Source organism: Microtus pennsylvanicus, chromosome 1 (assembly GCF_037038515.1).
Source record: "Microtus pennsylvanicus isolate mMicPen1 chromosome 1, mMicPen1.hap1, whole genome shotgun sequence".
Classification (NCBI taxonomy): domain Eukaryota; kingdom Metazoa; phylum Chordata; class Mammalia; order Rodentia; family Cricetidae; genus Microtus; species Microtus pennsylvanicus.
The window spans coordinates 60150566-60171662 of NC_134579.1; the positions used below are offsets into that span (position 1 = coordinate 60150566).

General features: G+C 45.9%; 1 protein-coding gene and 1 pseudogene across 1 annotated transcript in view; both read right to left on the reverse strand.

Moving 5' to 3' along the window:
* Mylk (myosin light chain kinase) overlaps positions 1 to 9700 on the reverse strand; it is a 256640-nt gene extending 246940 nt beyond the window's left edge. The window contains exon 1 of the mRNA XM_075965312.1: positions 9569 to 9700. The gene's annotated coding sequence lies outside the window, so the exon portion shown is untranslated. The remainder of the gene's footprint in view (positions 1 to 9568) is intronic.
* Positions 9701 to 15424: 5724 nt separating this feature from the next.
* LOC142839902 (NADH dehydrogenase [ubiquinone] 1 alpha subcomplex subunit 3-like) lies at positions 15425 to 19925 on the reverse strand (annotated as a pseudogene).
* Positions 19926 to 21097: the final 1172 nt, after the last annotated feature.

A 21097-nucleotide genomic window follows, 5' to 3' on the forward strand; every position in this document is an offset into this window, starting at 1 on the left:
TCGTATCCAGTCTCTTAGCCTGTGCCTTTTTATAGGTGAGTTGAGTCCATTGACATTAAGTGATATTAATGACCAGTGGTTGTTAACTCCGGTCACTTTTTAAGTAGTAGGGTTTGTGTGTTTCCCTTCTTTGAGTTGCGCTGGTGAAGGGTCTCTAGATGTCTGAGTTATTGAGGTCTTTGTTGGACTCCTTGGTTAGTGATTTTCCTTCTATTATTTTCTGTAAGGCTGGATTTGTGGCTACGTATTGCTTAAATTTGTTTTTATCCTGGAAAATTTTGTTTTCTCCATTTATGGTGAACGAAAGCTTGGCTGGATATAGTAGTCTGGGCTTGCATCCATGGTCTCTTAGTTTTTGCAGTACATCTATCCAGGACCTTCTGGCTTTCATGGTTTCCATAGAGAAGTCAGGTGTAAGTCTGATAGGTTTACCTTTATAAGTAAGTTGGCCTTTTTCCTTTGCGGCTCTTAATATTCTTTCTTTATTCTGTATATTTTGTGTTTTGATTATTATATGGCGAGGGGATGTTTTTTTTTGATCCAGCCTATTTGGGGTTCTGTATGCCTCTTGAACCTTCATAGGTACACCCTTCTTCAGGTTGGGAAAGTTTTCTTCTATAATTTTGTTAAGTATATTTTCTGGACCGTTGAGCTGCACTTCTTCTCCTTCTTCTACTCCAATTATTCTTAGGTTTGGTCTTTTTATTGTGTCCCATATTTCCTGAATGTTTTGTGATGAGAGTTTGTTGGACTTGCTGTTTTCTTTGATCAGTGCGTTTATTTTCTCTATGTTATCCTCAGACTCTGAGATTCTTTCTTCTATCTCTTGTATTCTGCTGGTTATGCTTGTTTCTGTAGTCTCTATTCGTTTACCTAGATTTTCCATGTCCAGCCGGCCCTCTGTTTGTGTTTTCTTCTTTGCCTCCATTTCATTTTTCAAATCATGAACTGTTTCCATTATCTGCTTGATTGTTTTTCCTTGCTTTCCTAGGGTATCATTCACTGATTTACTCAATTCCTCGAACTTTCTGTTATACTTCTCATCCATTTCTATAAGGGCGTTTTTTATATGCTGTTTAAGGGTGTCAATCACTGTCATGAAGTCAGTTTTTTCTCCTTCTTCATGATTAAGGTGTTCATGTCCTCCTGTTGTGAGGTCGCTGGCTTCTGGTGGTTTCGTGTTGTTCTTCAGATTGTTGGGTGAATTCTTGCATTGGCGTCTCCCCATCTCTTCCTTCCAATATTCTCCTATGGATCTTCTTTTACAGGATCAGGTCTTCTTGCCAACTGATGTACCTTCCAAGTGATGTCACTCCCCCGTGATGTTTCTCCTGGAGTCCAGTTCCGATCTCCTTGCTGCTTGGTTAGCTTCCAAACAAAGGCCCACCCTGCTTGCTGCAGGCAGGTTATGGAGACAAAGGAGCTACCACCTTCCCCTTTGCACTCACCTTCGGGTTCAGTCCCAGCGCCCAGGCAGGCTGAACAGGGAGGCACTCTGCTCCAAGAAGGGAGGGATGGAGGGAGACAGGGGGTAGGGGGATCTGGATGTAAGCTGGATGGGATAGGAAGAGAGAGGAGGTACCGGGCAGTGTAGCCCTGTAGGTTGATCAGGAAGTGTAGGCGGGCTGTTCCCGGGTGCCGCAGCACTCACTCACCACAATGATGTCTCACTAGGTGCCCTGATCGAAACTCCGTGCTGCTTGGTTCGCTCGCAGACAAAGGGCCCACCCTGCTTGCTGCAGGCGGGCTATGGGGACAAAGAAGCCCCCGAGCTCCCCTTTACCCTACGCTTGGGGTTAGGACCCAGCGCCCAAGCAGGCAGAGCAGGGAGGCTCTCTGCCACCAGGGAAGGGAGGGGGGAGAGAAACAGAGGGTGGGGGGATCTGGATGTAAGCTGGATGGGATAGGAAGAGAGAGGAGGTACCGGGCCAGCATAATCCATTCTTAAGGCGAATGGGACTTGATCAAAATGTGAAAATCTCTTGTTCTGCAAGACAGACACTGCTGAGAGGATTTAAAAGACGTCGGTTCTAGGCTAGCCAGATTCATCAGAGTGCTTGTAGCTAAATGCCGTCTTCTGACCTGCCAAGACATAGGGCCGGCCTCTCCTCACCACAGCTCTCCATCCAAACTGCCAAGAACTCTGCCATACTCTCCCGGTCATGTCGGACTGTACCTTTTCAAACTATGAGCCAAAGTATTTTTTTTCAGGTATTTTATCACAGGAGAAAATAATGTAAGTACTGAAGTCTATTTTTCAAAGACTCTGGGTAATTTTCAGGACATCAACTTTTAGCAATATTATTTACATATAGAAAAACCAAAGCCATGAGTTGAACCTAAAAGAAATGTAGGGAAATGTATCAGACTTCCTTTGGGTCACCAACCAGCTCCCAAATCATGACACAGAGCCTTATTATTAGTTATGAATGCACGGCCTTATCTTATGCTTGTTCCACTGGCTCTTATAACTTAAATTAATCTGTGTCTCTTCATCTACATTTTGCCTAGGGTTGTTTTTTTTTTTACCTTTCATCCTGTATGCCTTACGTTCACTGCTTGTTGTGTGGCTGGCAGGCTGGTCGCCCCAGGTGTCTCCCTCTCTTTCTCCCTCATACTCTCTTCTCTTCTTTCCCAGCCTAGATTCCTCCTGCTGCTTATTCTCTCTGCCTGCCAGCCCTGCCTATGCCTCCTCTGCATCGCTATTGGCCGTTCAGCTCTTTATTAGACCAATAGGCAAGCAAGGTGAAAGAGCAACACATCTTTACATAACGCAAATACAGCATAAACCAACGTAACACACCTATACACAGCTAAAGTAATAATCTGCAACATAAACAAATGTAAAACATCTCTGCCTAGTTAAAGTGATATCTCACAACACGGAAATTCTGGTAGACTTCAGTATCTCTGAGAGTGGTTCTGTTCGTTCCAAAGATGTAAAGGTGTTTAAAAATTGGAGGTTCAAATACAACTGGACAAAGAAAGCAAAGACAATAATTTTATCTAATGAGTCATAGATGCAAAAATTCCAGAAAAATACTAGGCAATCAAATCCAACATAATATAAAAACAAACAACAAAAAGTACACATCTTAACCAAGATTTTGTCTTGGAACAAGGATTTGTGAACATTCAAAATCATGAAGACTAGTTACAAAAACTAGCATTTTATCTTGAAATCCTGTATAACTCTAACAAACACAGTTCAGAACTGTCTTTTATATTGTGGTTCTACTAAGGATAAAGAAATCGGTCCCAACTCTACAAAGGGATGCTGTCGTTTGGACAGCATTTGGAATGTGTAAATCAGAGGAAATGTGTGTTTCCTGAGAAACTACAAAATGCCACTGCACAGCTATTTATTCTCCCTCCCTTCCTCTCTCCTTCCCTCCTTCCCTTCCTTCCTTTTCTTTTTCTTTATCTAGTTGGTTTGCTAATTCTGAAGAATTATTGCTAATACACAAATCAAAAGAACGATAACACCATGGAAAACCAACTTGGACTGAGCCCCAACTTTGGCCGCTCTCAGAATCCTCCAGGGAGCTTTGTGAAAACAAAAACCAAACAGGGGAGTCCCTGAACCCACTGAGCCTGTCAGATTAAGAGGGAAGCTTTACCAGTCAGCTCTGGAACCCTGTTGTGAGGAATAGACAGCCACCAAGCCCTTCCCTAGAAGAGTTTTCAAGGGCATGGTGGCACAGACCTTTAATCCAAGCACCCAGGAGGCAAAGGGAGAGAGTTCAAGGCCAGTCTGGTCTATAGAGTAAATTCGAGGACAGCCAGGGCTCTGTGAAAAAACCCTGTCTTGAAAAATCAAATAGATAGATGATAGATAGATAGGTAGATAGATAAATTTTTACCATTAAAAAAATCAAATAAAAAAACTCCACATTAATACATGACTTGTCACCTTAAAAAGAATTTTACAAGAACAAATTGCTACAAGATGTTGAGCCTGAGATCAAAGGCAGCCTCCACTGGTGTCAAGAATTAGAAACTCAGCTCATTTCTTGAACGAACAGGCAAGGATAGAAGAACTTAACAGGCAAAGAGACACGTGGAGAATGTTCCAGAAGATAATAAGATAGAGAGAATGGCACGAAGCAAAGGCTGTTGTGGTACACAGCAGTAAGGGTGTGGACTTGTAGTGAGACTGGGGCTGGGGGGGGGGGGGTGTCCTGAATTTCTAGATGAGATTATTCCAAGGGAACAGAACCAGCAGGTTTCCGAAGGTGGGGGTGGCGTGGTCAGTCTGTGCTTTAAGATTAACAAAGCAGGAACTGGAGAGATGGCTCAGGCATCAGGAGCACTGGCTGCTCTTCCAGGGGACCTGGTTTAATCCTAGCACCCACATAGTGGCTAACAACTTATCTGTAACTCCAGCTCTGGAATCTGATGCCCTCTTCTGGCCTCCGTGGGCATTGCATCCATGTGATCTACAGACACACAGACAAAACACCCATACCCATAAAAGTCGGTAACGATGTAAAATAAGTAAAAATAAAGAGGACAGCTCTTAAGGACTCTAAAGAGGCAAGTGAGATAAATAATGTAGCCAATGTGCACCCATCCCTCTGGCTTAGGAAAGGACGTCGGCCTTCCCATCCAATCACCATCCACTAGTATGAGTGCTTCAGTTCTTTCTGTTTCTCCTGCCTCCTCAGTCATGCAAACGTCAGCTGGGTGTGACTCCATTAGTCCAGCGCCCTGCAGTTCTAGAACAAGAAAATCAGCAACAGTAAATGAAGCACAGGAAGAAAACACAGACCCCAGAAACTCAGGAGTCTTCTACGGGATTGGGCCTTTACTGTGGCCATAGATTTGCTGCCTCTCGTTATTTTTGATTCAGCATAAAACTGAATTCATTCCTGGAAGACTCTGGGCAGGAAAAGAAAAACAAGCCCAGAAATGAAAATAATTCACAAAATAAATCTCAAGAGAAGCAGGCATGCATGGCTGGGGGAACACCACAGGTCAAAGGTGTCACACCAGGTTCTAGCTGAGAAAGGTCTGAGAACCTTCAGGCACTGGGCAAGTGTTCCTGCCCCCTCTCTTCTGGCGAACAGATACATTGCTCTCTTCCTCGAGTTTCAGGCCCTCCCCACCACCGCAGTCCCTGAATGTCTTTGAAATTCTGTACTCTCCCTGTTTTCTATTTATTTCATCCACATCAACTGTTTCCTCACCCAAACCCAAGTCTCACAGGCATAAGACCCTTTGTTTTACAATCACCCACACAGCTAGGTGCAGAGTAGACATGTGTGCCGGCCCGTTTATAGCTGTCCCGTGGACATGGTGCACACTAATCAATGTTATAATAGTGGTTACTCCTTTCCCCATCCTGTAGTCCATTTCACTGTGTGAGTGTGTATGTGTATGTATGTTTGTGTGAGTGAACATGTGTATGGGCATGCATGCGTATATGTGCATGTGGAAGCCAAAAGTCAACCCCAAGTATCTTCTCTCAGGAGCTATCTGCCCATATTTTGTGATAGACCTGAAGATCACCTAGTAGGTGGGCTGGCTACTAAGATGGCTGACCTTGAGCCCTAGGGATCTCCCCGTCTTTGGCTCCGCGGTGCTGAGATCATGAGTCTGTGCCACTATGGCTGCTTTTTTAACATGGCTTCTGGGAATGAACTGCCGGCTTTCACACTTGGAAGGCAAGCACTTCCCTGACTGGATTATCACGGGCCTAGTCTTCTCAGTTTTAAAACTGCTCTCTCTCGGGGTCAGATAAAGACGTTAAAGGCCGCTCACAGAGGTTAAGGGCTGTGCCCGAGAGCACCCAGCCAGTAAGCAAACAAGGCAGGGCAGATCTGAATGCTTAAACGTCACAATGCACCTGCCACCCCGCTGCCACCTCCTGCCAATTTGCTGAAGAACTAGCTGTACTTAAAAAAAAAAATCACTAGTTTCTGGAAACAAAAAAGTTACACAGTTTTTCTTTAACTTTTTTTTAAAACCTTAACTATACTCCCAAATTACCTGTGTCCCCTGAGGATTATGAGAAGTAATTTATAAGGTCCTGGACTAACAAATTAACATTAGGCCTGAGGGCCCAGAGCTGGGGGGGGGGGGGAATCAAGCTGCAGATCTGAAAGAAAGGGAAATCCTCTCCTTTGTCCTGGGGGCTTTGGGTCTCCAGAGGGCTCTGCACTCAAGACCCAGGAGGGAGGAGCAGAGCTGGGGTGGGCAGAAAGGGAGGGCACAGAAGAGCCAGAAGTGGGGGATGGGACAACACTGGGGAATTGACGCTGGGTCTACACAAAAATTCCCACAGCTTCCTCCTGGGGTTCCCATTGTGAGCATTCGCCCTCAGACACCCAGGGACCTTGAGCAGCAGGGCACTGAAGAGAAGACCCCAGGGAGCATCTGAAAGTCAGCCTTCTTTAGTCCCTGAGCTTCAAGGGGCAGTCCCTGCTGACCCTGCCTGTGCCCTGGCCCCACTAGGCTGGCTGTCCTGGCACAGTGCACAAATGCCACAGCCCTGGTATCTGAGGAGCAGGGACCAAGGTAGAAGGGGCAACCCACTGGCCTGTGGTGACAAAGTGAGGTCCCACAGTCTCAAGCACGTGAGCTTTAAATCCGGAGGAAACGGTGAGCAGCAAGAACGATGAGAAGGCGCCTGCACAACGGACACATAGGAGGGAAGTGATTGACAAGCTGGCTTTCGCCTGGCACCTCACCACTCCTGCGAGACAGGAGGCTGAGGGAGCAAAGGAAAAGGAAAGAAGTCATCTGGCACTGGGGCTCGCTGCAGTGACAATGCTCTGTCCACACTCTGGATGACTGCTTGATGATGCCTTGGTTCTGAACCCCCATAACAGCCAACAGACTCTTCTGGGACCCAAGCACCCAAGTATAGAGACCTTCCATGCAAATGTCCTCTGTGCGCACTGCACCCCTTGTTTGCCAAAGGGGGGAAATGGCTCAACAGGTTACATTTAGAAATATACATATGTGTGTATACATGAATATAACAACAAGTAATGAAAAAGAGGCCATAAATTTGAAAGAAAGAAAGAAAGAGAAAGAGAAAGAAAGGAAGAAGAGGTATAAGGAAGTGTTCAGAGGGAGGAAAGGCAAAGAGGGAATGCTGCAATTATAATCTCAAAGAAATTTTAATTGCTCTCCATTGAATGTGGGCAAGATCAAAGTCCTCTGTTGGAAAAGTCACTTTATGCAGAGGTGTTCTTTTTCTAAGTTTCACTAGCTTTGCAAAAAGGGCAGAACAGGAGGTTTTGTTGTTGTTTGTTTTGTTTATCTGGTGATGTTGTTTTTAGCAAGGTCTCTTACTATGTTGACCAGGCTGCCCTCAGACTCACAGGGATATTCCTGTTTCTGCCTCCCAAGTGCTGGGATTAAAAGCAGATGCTAGTAGGCCTGCCCAACAAGAGACTTATTCATTATTTATTGTTTTATTTTTGATTTTTCGAGACACGGTTTCTCTGCGTAGCCCTGGCTGTCCTGCAACTTGTTTTGTAGACCACGCTGGCCTTGAACTCACAGAGATCCACCTGATTCTGCCTCCTGAGTGCTGGGATTAAAGTTGTGTGCCTCCCGCTGCCCCTGTAGGAGGCTTTTAAGAATGAGTAATCTCCTGTGTGTATTGCAAAACATTTTTCTGAGGAGAGGAAACGAGACGTGTCATTAACAGAGCCGTTTCATTCTCAAATCCCCACTGTATGACTCTCTTTAACAAAGAAACAACAAACCAACTAGATGCATTTCACTGAAGAAAAAAAATGGGCCTAGAAGAAGTATGTAGTGATCCATCTTCTCCTGTGAAGGGAAAATCAAGGGGGAGACAGAGAACGCACTGAGGAGAGACCTTACCAGTCAGGACCAATACTCTTCCTCCACTGCGCACCTTGCACAGGTCCGTTTCCCTTCAGTATAGCTGATGCCAGACACACCTTTGCAGACCCTCCCCTGCTTGGTGCGACGGCAGCTGTCCCGTCTATCCAGGTAGACCTACCAAGTCTTATGAGTTGGATCAGGACTATCCCTAAGTTCTGATTTCATATATGTCCTCTAAGATCTACCCCTGTGGAAAGTCTCCTGAGGAAGGGTCAGCAAATCTCTCACACACAAACCACTTTGAGGACCCAAACTGTCACGTCTACTGCCCAGATGTCCTCTACCCCTAACCCAATTACCCTCCTCCTCCAACGGCCAAGCATAGTGCCCCCTAACGCTTCCCTCTCTTACACACACACACACACACACACACACACACACACACACACACACGACTGAACAAGAAACAGTAGCTGGTACAAATGCTCGCTACAGTGGGATGGTTCTCCAAGCTCATGCCTGGTGCTGGATGATCCCTTCATCAGTGAGCCTGGGGCTGACCTGCTTGGTACAGAGTTCTGTGCATATCCTCAGGGTACAATCACTTCCCACTCAGAACCAAGTATTCCAGAAGGTCTCTTCTAGCCCTAGCTCAAACCCTTGGACCATGAGGGTGGGAACACACCGACTAGCTCACTCTGGACCAGGACAGGATCATTCATTGACTAGCCTAGAGCACAGAAGTGAAGGCATCGCCCTCCACGGTTCTTTATGAGGCAGAACAGAGCAGGAGGCTCAGTCCACAGAAGAGACGGCTGTGAAGGTGGTCAAGACAAGAAAAGCAGAGTTGATGGAGAAGGGAAGGAGAGAAAAACAAAACAATTCTAAACACCCTAGAGGCCTTTTAGGAACACAGATTACAGAGACACCACACTCCCCTCCAGAGACCAGTGTGCGGATACCCAAAGCATGTGTGGAGTAGATTTGTGTATTTTAACCAACAAGCAAAGATTGTTCCAGGGCAGAGACAGGCACAACCTCGCTGGGAGGGTGAAGCAGCTCTCAAGCAGGTTCTGCAGAACTGAGGTATGAGGGGTGGCGGGACAAAGGGAAATTCACATACCCCAATCTTTGCAATTTAGCAGAAGGTTGGTGAGCCAGCTCCCTAAGCCCTAGCACCACGTCCACTGCCTGGGTGCACCCTAAGCCCCACCCAGCTCCCTGAAACCACAATAGCTATTGTATTCCCTTCAGACCCCAATGGAGAGGAGTTTTTCTCTTCATAATATTCTCACCTCAGTTAAAAAAATTCAAACACTTTCCCCAACAGCATCTTTCCATCTGCCATGCCAATCTTAGAAGTTCAGTCCTTTGAGCTTTGAAGAGTCCTAAGATCCAGAGAGGGGCATGATTTAAGCCACCCTTAGGAAATCAGTTTATCTATCCCAAACTTCCCAACAGCGGTCATCTCTAACAAAGTCCCTCAGAAAGGCGCCCTGGCTAAAGTGAGGGAGGCGAAGCGAAGCGGGCTCGGTGCGGTGCTAGAGAGCAAACCGAGTCCCAGCCCGTGAGACCGTCCACGTCCCAGCATCACTCTGGTGGGTGTGGGGACCAGGCGGTCACCAAGCTGTCTGCAAAGGCCGGGGCTGGAGGAGGAGCCATGCTTTGGGGGTTGGCTTCCCCTTACACCCCAACTCTCGCCGCTCCCACCGGGAGCCCGGTGACGGCGGCAGGACAAAAGCGCGCGGGCAGGCTCACTCACCCGCGAGGCGAAGACCGGTGCGAGCCGGCTCGGGCGCTCGAGGGTTGGCGTGCAGCCACGGGCGTCGGGCTCCGCGGCCGGTCGAAACGGCGCCTCGGGCTGGACGGGCAACGAGCGCCGAGTTGGCGACTCTGCACGGCGACAGCGAGCGGCGGGCGGGAGCGGACTGAGCCGGAGGGCGGCAGCGCGTCTCTCAGGACTGGGAAAGCTCACGGAGCCGCAACTTCCACGCGCTTATTTGCATGTCATTTGCATGGAGCTCCAGGAATGGACCTGACACCCTGACGCCACGCCCACTCCCGCTGTGCCTAGGATTTACGCGACCCACCCGATCCGGACTCCGGTCCCCCCAACCCGCACCGTACCAAGTTCTTCCTAGCGCGCCTGAGCAGCGGTGCCCCCGATTTTTAAATTTTACTTTTGCATCTCATAAAAGAACTCTCAACACAGAACAAACAGGCATCACACGTTGGGAAATTAATTAATTAATTAATTTTCTCTCTCACGGATATAGCTGTTAACAACATCAGGGTCGCGCGCGCGCGCGCGCGCACGCACACACACACACACACACACACACACACACACACAGAGTGTGTGTGCTGAAACATTTTCTTCAAAATATCCTGAAAGACAACTTTCTTTCGAAATTACATTACATGCAATTTCCTTCAATTAATGACGAAAAACAAATTACGTAGATAGGATAACACAGCACTTTAAAATGTGGATTCTGGAATTGACTCTACCCCCTTCTAGTTTTCAAACCTTTGGACAAGTTACTTAACATTTGCAAATTAGATTTTCTTATCACAGGGCATTGCAACCATGCCGAACATGCAGTTACTAGTAAATCTGAAATGTGCACGTTTGAACTGAAGCCACTTAGACTGAGAGAGAGGTAGCCAGACCTGCCGGGCCGGCAGAAGGAGCAGACTGTGGGAAAGGCTATAGAAGCAGGGGACTTTGAGAAAAGACAGCTGCAGACCCAGCCCAGGATAACCCACCCAATCCCTCAGGCTAATCAGATCCCATCCTAGAAAGTTTCTGGACCTGCTTTCTCCGAAGAAAACCAAACCGTGGTGTTTTTTGAAACATTCTCTCCGTGGCTTCTGTCATTGGAAAGTCCCAGATGGGGAGAGCTAAGTTTTAGATCTGGTTCTGATAGAGCTGGCCCTGTGGGCTGGTGAGGACCTGCCTGACTCTGGTCTTTGATTTTCTACTCTGTATAAAGATGATGTCAACGGACTGACTAGCTTCATTTCCAGAACCGGTAGGGTCTCTCTGTTAGATGGTTTTCCAGGCATCTCTAAGCTCTGAACCGTTAGTTCACAGTTTCTCTGACATACTCCCTTTACTCAGATTCTCAGAGTTTGGAAGACACCTTCAAGTCCCTTTAAAAGCTGGTTTGGGCTGGTCTGTGGTGGCATTAGTCTTTAATCCTTGCACTCAGGAGGCAGGAGGATCTCTTTGAGTTCGAGGTCAGACTGGTCTACGGAGCTAGTTCCAGGACAGCCAAGAGCTGTTACATAGAGAAATCCTGTCTCACAAAACAAAACAAATGAACAAAAGCTGGCTTGGGGACTTGCCTTTTCATTTTGTTTGAACTTAATATGAAACCTTTCCAAGTTTCCTGATCTCTCCGTCTGGACTTTCTTTTGGGTTGTTTTTTAGTTTGGTTTTGTTCTTTTGCTTGTAGAGAACACCAAAGACAAACACATAGACTGAGTTATTGTGAAGGGAGCATCCTGGAGTCATGACTCCGATCAAGAAATACAGTTCTGTATAGCTGTAGCGGCATACACCTTTGTAATCCTGGCACCTGAGTAGCTGCGGTAGGACTCTGGCTACATAGTGAGACAGAGATCCTACTGATCTGGAGTTACCACATCTGGAGTTGCCTGATGTGAGTGCTGGGGACCAAACCCCTGTCCTCTGCAAGAGTAGCATGCACTCTTAACCACTGAGCCATCTCTCCAGCCCTTGTTAGTCTCTTAACCAATGGCATCTTCCAAGGCTCATCTTGCTGGTGTCTTTAACTTAATGTGTGATGTGGGGTTTTCCTCTGTATGCTGTGATTACTATTGATAAATAAAGGAACTACTTTGGGCCTATAGCAGAGCTATAGGGGAACAGAGCTAGGCAGGGAAAACTAAACTGAATGCTGGGAGAAAGAAGGAGGAGTCAGAGAGAAGCCATGGAGCCCCACCAGAGTCGGATGGAACTTTACCTGGTAAGTCACAGCCATGTGGCGATACACAGATTAATAGAAATGGGTTAAATTAAGATGTAAGAGTTAGCCAATAAGGAGGTAGAGCTAATGGGCCAAGCAGTGATAAATTAATATAGTTTCCGTGTGATTATTTCCAGGGTCTGGGCAGCTGGGGAACCAACAAGTGGCCAAGCAGCCTTCCTTCAACAGATGTGTCTTTGGAGTCTTTTTCTTACAATTAACTTGTTGAAGAACTTGGGGCCTCGAGAGCTCCCCAGTGTGGGAGCTGCACATTCAGCCTGATCTAGGCCTGTGCTGACTGCAAACTGGCAGCTGATCCAGACTTCATCAGACCAAGGTCTGATACCTTTTGTAAGATTGTACGTGGTGGCACATTTTCCCCAAAAGACAGGAGACAGCTGCATTTTGAGTCCATCCGTGGGGGGAGGGGAGGGCTGTGGTGTGCTATGCATGTACACCTGTGTGTATAGGCACACACATAGGCTTGCATGCATGGAAGCCAAAGGTTGGCACTGGGTATATTTTTCTACATTGTTCCACAGTATTTTGGGGGACGGGTTATCTTACTGAACCTGATGCTTTTGGGTTCATCAAGGCTGGCTAGCCAGCAAGCCTCTGGCACCCTCCTGTCTGCCTCCTGGTAATGGGATTGCAGATGTATGCTGCCAGGCCAGCTTTTTACCGAGATGGGATCCAAACTCAGGTCCTCAGGCTCACACAGCAAATGCTTTACCAACTGAGCCAACCCCCTTGCCTGGGCTTTTGTTCCTTTTTTTTTTTTTTGGATTAGTAGCAGTGAACACCAGTTCCTAGATTCATTAATTAATTGTTTGAAGGTGACAATTACATTTTTTTATTTATTAGTCAAATACATTTATGAGGATATACCTCTGGTCTACTTGGCTTCCTACTGTGAAGTAAGACCATGCAGAAAGAGCTGGATAAACACTTTCCCTTTTAATTTACCACTTAAGATACAACAAAATTGTTTTTATCCCTAGAAGGATATTTCCTAGACTTTATTTCTTATTTCTTTCTTTCTTTTAATACAATGTCTCATTACATAGCTCAGTTTTATGATTTTTGTCTCGCGGGTCCCGAGCAGCTTGTGGCCAGGCGGGCTGGTCCTGGCAACGGTGAGGTTCCCTGACCAGGAGAGCTGCTCTGACCCAGCCATGCTGCTACCAGCTGGGCAGGCGACAGTGAGTCCCCTGAAGGCGCAGGTTCCCAGTGGCAGGCAGGTGAGCGGGCAAGCGGGTGGGAGACACGTGGGCAGACACATCATATGGATCAGAAGTGGGGGGGGAGAAGAGGAGGGAGGGGGAGGGAGGGAGGGAGGAAGGGAGGGAGGGAAAGGGGGGAGCAGAGAAGTGGGGAGAGAGGCAGAAGCGAAGCTTCCTCTCTGAGAGGAAGACAGAAAAGAGAGCAAGCTCAGGCCGGAAGCTGAAAATCAGCCTGCCTCGGTAGATGAGGGAGTGGGCGTGGCTTGTCTCTTAAAGAGACACAACAATTATTACACTCAGAATGGTCTCAAACCTGGCATATAATCCTTGTGCCTCAGATTCCCAAATGTTAGTATTACAGGTGCTTACCACCTCCCAGCTAGGGCTCAGTTTCTTTTGAATATCATTATATATTCATAAATTTAAATATATTTAATGAGTTTCAATACACCAAAATTCTAGAGCTCAAACTGTCCCATTTGGGATCACGAGGGAGAAGCCTCTTGCACATGTCTCTGAAGCCCATCTGCTAAGGCTTACTGTCATCAGGACTATGATCACTAGAGTCTAAGGAAGTGTCTGGGGTAGCAAAGTGGGAGCTGGCATCAGAACTGGTACAGATCCAGAGGGATAAGAATCCATCATGATGGAGAGGCATGGCAGCCGGAGCAGGAAGCTGAGAGATCAAGCTCCACCACAAGCACAAAGTAGAGAAAGTGAACGGGAAGTAGGCTAAAGCCACACCCTCTATCCCCAGTGACACTTCCTCCAGCAAGTCTGTACCTCCCCAGCACTGTAAACAGCACCATGAACAGAACCAAATGCTCAACTGCCAAGACTTACAAGGGTACATCTCTTTCAAAACACCATACTTCCTGGCCACCATATACTCGTGGCTGTATCAGAATGCAAAATGCATTTAGTCCAATTTTTGTTGTGCAAATTCTAATTGGTCTTAATAATAAAAACTTGGAGTCAGATATCAAGGGTGAAAGTTGAAAAATCAGAGAAGCAGAGCAGCCAACCACTAGACAGTTCTTTCCTCTATGAATTCTCAGACCAAATAGGTGATCTGGTCCCTATGAATCTTCAGACTGAACTCTCTGAGCTCCTTTCTCCTCCCACCCTCTATCTCTCTCTCCACCCAGCCATGTCACTCCTGTCTCCATCTCCCTAGTGCTGGGTTTAAGGTGTGTGATCCCAAGTACTGAGATCAAAGGTATGAGCTCTGTTTCTCTTTCAGACTGACTCAATCTCAGTGTAGGCCAGGGTGGCTTTGAACTCACAGAAATCTGTCTGCCTCTATCTCCTGAGTGCTGGGATTAAATGTGTGTGCCACCACTGTCTGGCCTCTATGGCTAACTAATGTCTTAGCTCTGCACTCTGATCTTCAGGCAAGCTTTATTTGTTAGATCACAAACAAAATAGCACCACAAAGTTAGAAGATCCCTGGGGCAGTTTGAATAAGAACGGCCTCCATTAGCTCATGTGTTTGAATGCTTAGTCATTAGGGAATGGCACTACTTGGGAGTGATAAGGGAGTGTGGCCTTATTGGAGTAGGTATGGCCTTATTGGAGGAAGTGTGTCATTGGGGGTGGGTTTTGAGGTTTTGAAGGCCCAAGCCAGACCCAGGGACTCTCTCTCTTCCTGCTGCCTGCTGATCTGGACGTAAAACTCTCAGACACTTCTCGTGCATTGTGTCTGCCTGCCTGCTGCCATACCTCTGAAACTGTAAGACAGCCCCAATTAAATGTTTTCTTTTATAAGAGCTGCTATGGTCGTAGTCTCTTCACAGCAACAGAACCCTGACTAAAACAGTATGCATAGTCTCTCACAGTCTCAATACTTATTTATTTAAAAGTTCAAAGTCTATTCTGAGACCCAAAGCAATCTCTTAATTGCAATCCCCTATAAATAAAAAAATTCAAATTACATACTTCTAACAGATAATGGCATAGAATATTCATTACCATTCCAAAAGGGAGGAATCAGGGAATCAAGAGGAAATAACGGATCAAGGCAAGATCAAAATTCAGCAGGGCAAACTTCAGCTCCCGCAGGTCCATGTCCCACCTCACTGCCTACTGTATACACCTTGCTTGGTCTGGTCCACTCACTCCCTGTTTGGAGTACTTCTTTGCAGATAGCTCATGGGTTTGCCATCTCCAGTATCTTGAGGTCTCCACTGCAACCAACTCAGACTTCTGTTTTGCTTCACAGAGTGGCCTCTTAGGGCTCCCTGCCCACTAGGGCCTTCATGCAGTGTCTTCTCTGCCACATGCTGCTCCTTCCTTCCTTCCTTCCTTCCTTCCTTCCTCTCTCTCCCTATCTCCCTCTTTCTCTCTCCCTCTCTCTCTCTTTCTATTTTGTTCTTTGGGGTGTTGGTTTTCACATTTTTATTAGGGAGCAACATGGAGGGGGACTTCTTCCATCACTGGGAGTATTCGCAGGTTCTCCAGCCATTCCAGGCTTGGGCCCTGAGGTTCCCGTGGGTGGCTTGGCACTTCGGACATGTCCCAATATCTCACACAGGCACTGGGTAGTGTGCCTTGTAGGGAGTTGATCATGGTGGCATATGGCTGTGGGGGCTGACGATGAGCATAATTATATTGAGGCTCCAGACAGAGAAGGACACCACCAACACTGGCTTCTTCGCCCAGGCATTCTTGAAGAAGGCAGAGAGTCATCTGGGTCATCTTGGTCCGGGCCTCCACTGCTTTTCTAGTCCAAAGTCTTTCACACTTCACAACAACAACAACAAATGCAACATGGCCAGGCTCTTCACAGCGAGCGCCCACTCCCTCATACCAACTTCTACCTTAGCAAACTGGAAGCAGGACTAGGCTACACACTCTTAAAGCCTGTCTCCAGAGACATACTTCCTGTTACTCTTCTGTGTCTGTGGTAAAATCAAGAGCAGCTTATGGAAGGAAAAGTTGATGCTGTCTTAAAGCTCCAGAGTATTGAGTCCATCATGGCAGAGAGGCATGACGGCCAACGGCAGGCACGGTGAGTGGAACAGGAAGCTGAGAGATCACATCTCAACCATAAATACAAAGCAAAGAAAGCAAGCTGGAGGAAGTATGAGGCTACTGAAAACCTATCCCAGTGATCCACTTCCTCCAGCAAGGCTGTACCTCCTAAACATCCCAAACAGCATCATCACCTGGGACTTAGTGTTCAATGCCTAAGCCTACAGTGGGAATTTCTCATTAAGCCCCCACATACATGTATTGGGTTTCTACCGAAGGCCTTTCAGGAAACTTAAATTCTCTGCTTTAAATAGTCTAAAAGAAAAACACCAATGGCTCAAGTGGATAACTATGAACTTACATGGTTACACTCTTATTTTACATTCTGTCAGTCCCCCCGCATTCCCCCATTTTTATAACAGTTCTAATAATCTGTGGGTCCTCTACTCCCCCAACTAACCATTGCAAACTCCTTGCAGATGTCACCTTTCAGAAAGTGTGGTTGTTTAAACAAGAATGGCCCCAATAAACTCATCTATTTGAATGCTTAGCCATCAAAGAGTGACACAATTTGAGAGGGATTAGGAGGTGGGGTCTTGTTAGAGTAGGTGTGGCCTTATTGGAGGAAGTGTGTCACTGTGGGAGGGCTTTGAGGTTTCAAAAGCCCTAAGCCAAGCCCAGCAACCCCCCTTCCTGCTGCCTGCAGATCTGGTTGTAGAACTCCCCGCTACATCTCTAGTGCCATGCCTGCCTGTGTGCGGTCATGCTCTCTGCCGTGATGATGATAGACCAAATCTCTGAAACTGTGAGCAAATCAAATTAAATGCTTTCTTTTATAAGTGTTGCTATGGCCATGGTGCCTCTTCACAGCAACAAAACAGTGGGTTAGACAAAAAGTGATGGTGATCTAGTTAGGAGAGGAGCAGAGCGAATGCATCATATAAAGCACATCTGACGTCATCTATGTAAAACCTCTGGTTTACTAAGTTCTGCAGGCTTAATTTCTACACAATAAGAATCTATTACCATATGATATTATCTAGGAAAAAAACTTTCTTAGACAAAAAGGGAAGTGGGGGTAGAGGGTAAAATAGCACTGACATCTTTCTGCTCTAGGTCAGAGCAGCGAGGCATCACAGTCCTTCGCGCATCAGCTGCCTGTTGGACGGCAAATTCCTCTCCTTTCTCAGCACTAACACTTGCCTTCGCTGTCCCATGATGGTAACAGCCTTCTAACTGTCTGTGTGCTGTTAGTCTTATGCCTGTACTCTACAATCCACACTACCTGACAGAATGATTTCCTCAATATACATTTGTTCAAGCATGAAAACCAAATATCTGATCTGTAGCTGCTCACAACAGCAACCAACCACCTCCAGCTATAAGCTCCTCATCATTGGCTGATCAGGTTCCAATATCCAGAATTCATTAATCCTGCAGTCACTCAGTCCCAAATAAACACAGAGAGGCTTATGTTAATTATAAACAGTTTGGTCTATTGCTCAGGCTTATTACTAACTAGCTCTTACAACTTAACCAGTAATTCTCATCTATGTTTAACCACATGGCTTGGTACGTTTTCTCAGTAAGGCATTTTCATCTTGCTTCCTCTGTATCTGGCTTGTAACTGTGTCTCTGTCTTTCCTCTTCAGAATTCACCTATACTTCCCAGCCTATACTACCTGCCTTACTACTGGCCAATCAGAGTTCAATCAAAAGCAATACTAGTGACAAATCTTTACAGTGTACACGAACATTATCCTATAGCACATTAACTGATGGCAGTGCTAATACTCCTACCTGTAATCTGACCGTATCCCATTCACTGTCTGATTTTTATATCTCTGCTTTGTTTCCAGTAACATGTGTGGAAAACACAGGTGTGTGTGTCTCTGTGTGCATACCTGTGTGTGTGTCTGTATGTCTGTGTGTGTCTATATGTGTCTATGTATATATTTGTCCCAAGATTGGCTTCAAGACTTTGACAATGACCAGATCTGTGTTTCTATTCTAGTAATGAAGAAAGCAAGACCCAGAGTGAGCGAATCAATACATTCATTATATCACCTATCTGTGACAATACATTTTAATCAGCATTAGTTGCTGCAAAACTGCTTTTAGTTGTCAACTTGACAGGATTAAAAACTACCTAGAGGGCTGGCTGGCAAGGTTGAGGCATTTGTCACCAAGCCTGATCCTTGGGACTCACGTAAAGGTGGAAGGATAGAACTGACTCCACAGAGTTGTCCTTTGACATCTATGGTGTCCTGTGGTATATCCCCCCAGCTGTACATCAGATACAAGTGCATATGTTAACGATAACTAAAACATCTTAAATAAAAATGAAAATAGCTGGATGTGCAGCCTGAAGGCAGGCCATTCCTACACAGAGGGCCACCAGGGCAGCCCAGGGCAAAGTCATAAACCTCAAAGACTGAGGGGGGGGGCGGGAACTTGCTTGCATGGTACTTGCTGGTGACATTTGTAGACATAACTGTTCTATCATGATGTCAAAAGCCTAAAATGTCTGTTACAGCACCTCCTGAGGTGTCTGTGAAGGTCTTTCCGAAAAGAGATTGCCACTTGACTCTGGACTGACATAAAGGCTTACTCTCATTGTAGGCAGAACTGTCCAATCAGAAGACCAAACTGCTGAAAGAACATGTCTTTTTTTCTTCCTAGTGTTGGGCACTCTTCTCTTGTCACTGGAGTTGAGAAGTCTAGGCTTTCTGGATTTTGGAGTTGAGGACTTACAGCAGCGGCTCTCCACATCCCCAGACCGAGAGGAAGGGCTTCGCGCTCGCTGGTTCTGAAGCCGCCACACTACTTGTGTCATGGGACTTCTTAGTCTCTGTGACTGTATGTGTCACTTGTCCTCATCGGTCCCCTTCCACAACTCTGCTTCCTTACCCTGTTAGTTCTGTCCTCCGGAGAAACCTAACACTGTGTCAACAATACCTCCCCAAACAAAATATCTCATAACAAAATATATTTTTAAGAATTATTTTATGTGTATGGGTGATTTGCTTGTAAGTACATGTGTATGTCTGGTATCCATGGAGGTTCAAAAGGGGTGTCGGACCCCCTAGAACTACTGTTACATACAACTGTGAGTTGCCATGTGGTGGCTGGCAATTGAACCCGGGTCCCTTGGAAGTTAAATCCACTGGAGGAAACTTCTGCTCTGGGTTAGCCCTGCCCATTTTAGAATGGTTCCCTAAATGTCTCTGTACCCATCAGAAAAACCAACTAGTTAGGTCAACAACTCTGGCCTGAACAGAAGCCTGACATCAGGAAGTTAGCTAAGAGAGCCGTGGTCTAGATCCAGGGCTCTGTAGCTCTGCCGGGGCTCATCTCTCGGCATGGCCACACTTCAATTGTCCTAGAAGGCACACATCACTTTGTCTCCTCTTGAGTGGTCAATCTACACATTCCAGTGACTGAAGTTCAACCTGGGAAGTTTTCTCATATGCTTAGGTTGTCATTCATGATGCTAATACAAACCTATTCCGAGTATGGTAGTGACAGAAACTCTAAATGCTTATGAATAAATTTAACCAAATGATTCAAGATCTTCATTATTAAAGATGGACAAAAGTATTAATTAAAAGGCACAAGATGAGATTTAAATAAACTGAAAGTCATATCCTTTTCCTAGGAGGAAAAACTTCATATTAAATTTAACTCTAGAAATTTTAATAAGGAATTTTATTGCTATTGCAATCAGTTTTCCCTTGGAAGTAGATAAAATGGTTCTAGATGTAAAATAAAGGATACCAAAGAACAGCTATAAAACTATTGAAAACTGTAAGGAAGGAGCTGGGAGATGGCTGGGTGAGGAAAGGGCTGTCACACAAGCATGACCACCTGAGTTTGGATCCCCAACACCCACCTAAATGCCAGATGGGCATGGTGACCTGCCTGCCATCCCACAACGACGAGGACAGACAGGCTAAGTAGCTACACTAGCTCCAGAACCAATGAGAGACCCAGCCTCATTGTGTAAGGTAGAGAGCAATTGAGGAAGGCAACGCATCAGCCTTCGGTCTCCACAGCCATGTGCACATCTGTGCGCATTCATCTGCACACGCATATGTGCCTCCCACATGAGAACATATATACCACGTACAAATACACGCACAAAAATGTAAGAAGAGAAAGTGTGTACGTATCAAGTTGTTAAAATACCAAAACCACTACAAAACTGAATTCAAACCAACACGCCATCCGCAAGGACATAAAGTGTATTCGAGGCACAGGGTGAATAGCTGATAGCTGTGTAGCACTGGTTATTAGAAATGTTTGTGAGTGAGCTGGGTGGTGGCACACACCTATGATCCCAGCACTCAGGAGGGAGAGGCAGGCGGATCTCTGAGTTTGAGGCCAGCCTGGTCTACAGAGTGAGTTCCACGGCAACACAGAGAAAGCCTGTCTGATAAAAAAAAAAGTTTCTGTGAATAGCAATATGTCTGAGAAATTGCTATCCTGACACAGCATTTCTCTTTCTACACAAAATACCCTTTGAAAGACAATGGTCAACAACTAAATAGAACATCACGCAGAGAAGACAAATAGTTCACTGATAGTACCAAAGAACCCACAAACATGAGCTTGCTGAAACTCAGGAGAAACCAGAGAAACAAAAACGAGATGTCTTGATGTCCCTCACGTTGGTGCACACTAGCCTCCAGAGTTTCCATGGATCTAACGGACAGTGAGAGAATTTATTTAAAAATCGCAACTGTAATGGGATGAAACACATCAAATAAGTTTAACCAATCACTTCATAGTCATACTGAAAAGAAAGATTCAATAGAATCACTTTGAATTTACAGGTTAATTTGAAGAGTAGCCATCTTTATCTATTGAGACCGATAATCCATTAATGTTGTGTGATGCTCCACTTATTTATCCTATAAAGATCTTGTTAATTTTTTTTGGGGGGGGGGACTTGCCGAGTCTTTGGTGACAAAGTGATCATGAGATTAGGCAGACAACAACATGGAACGGTATCCATGGATCAGTGTCTAAACAGTGAGACACTCTATCAAGTGTGTGCTTATCAACTTGCCTTAATTTCCTGTCTCAACCACTCTGTTT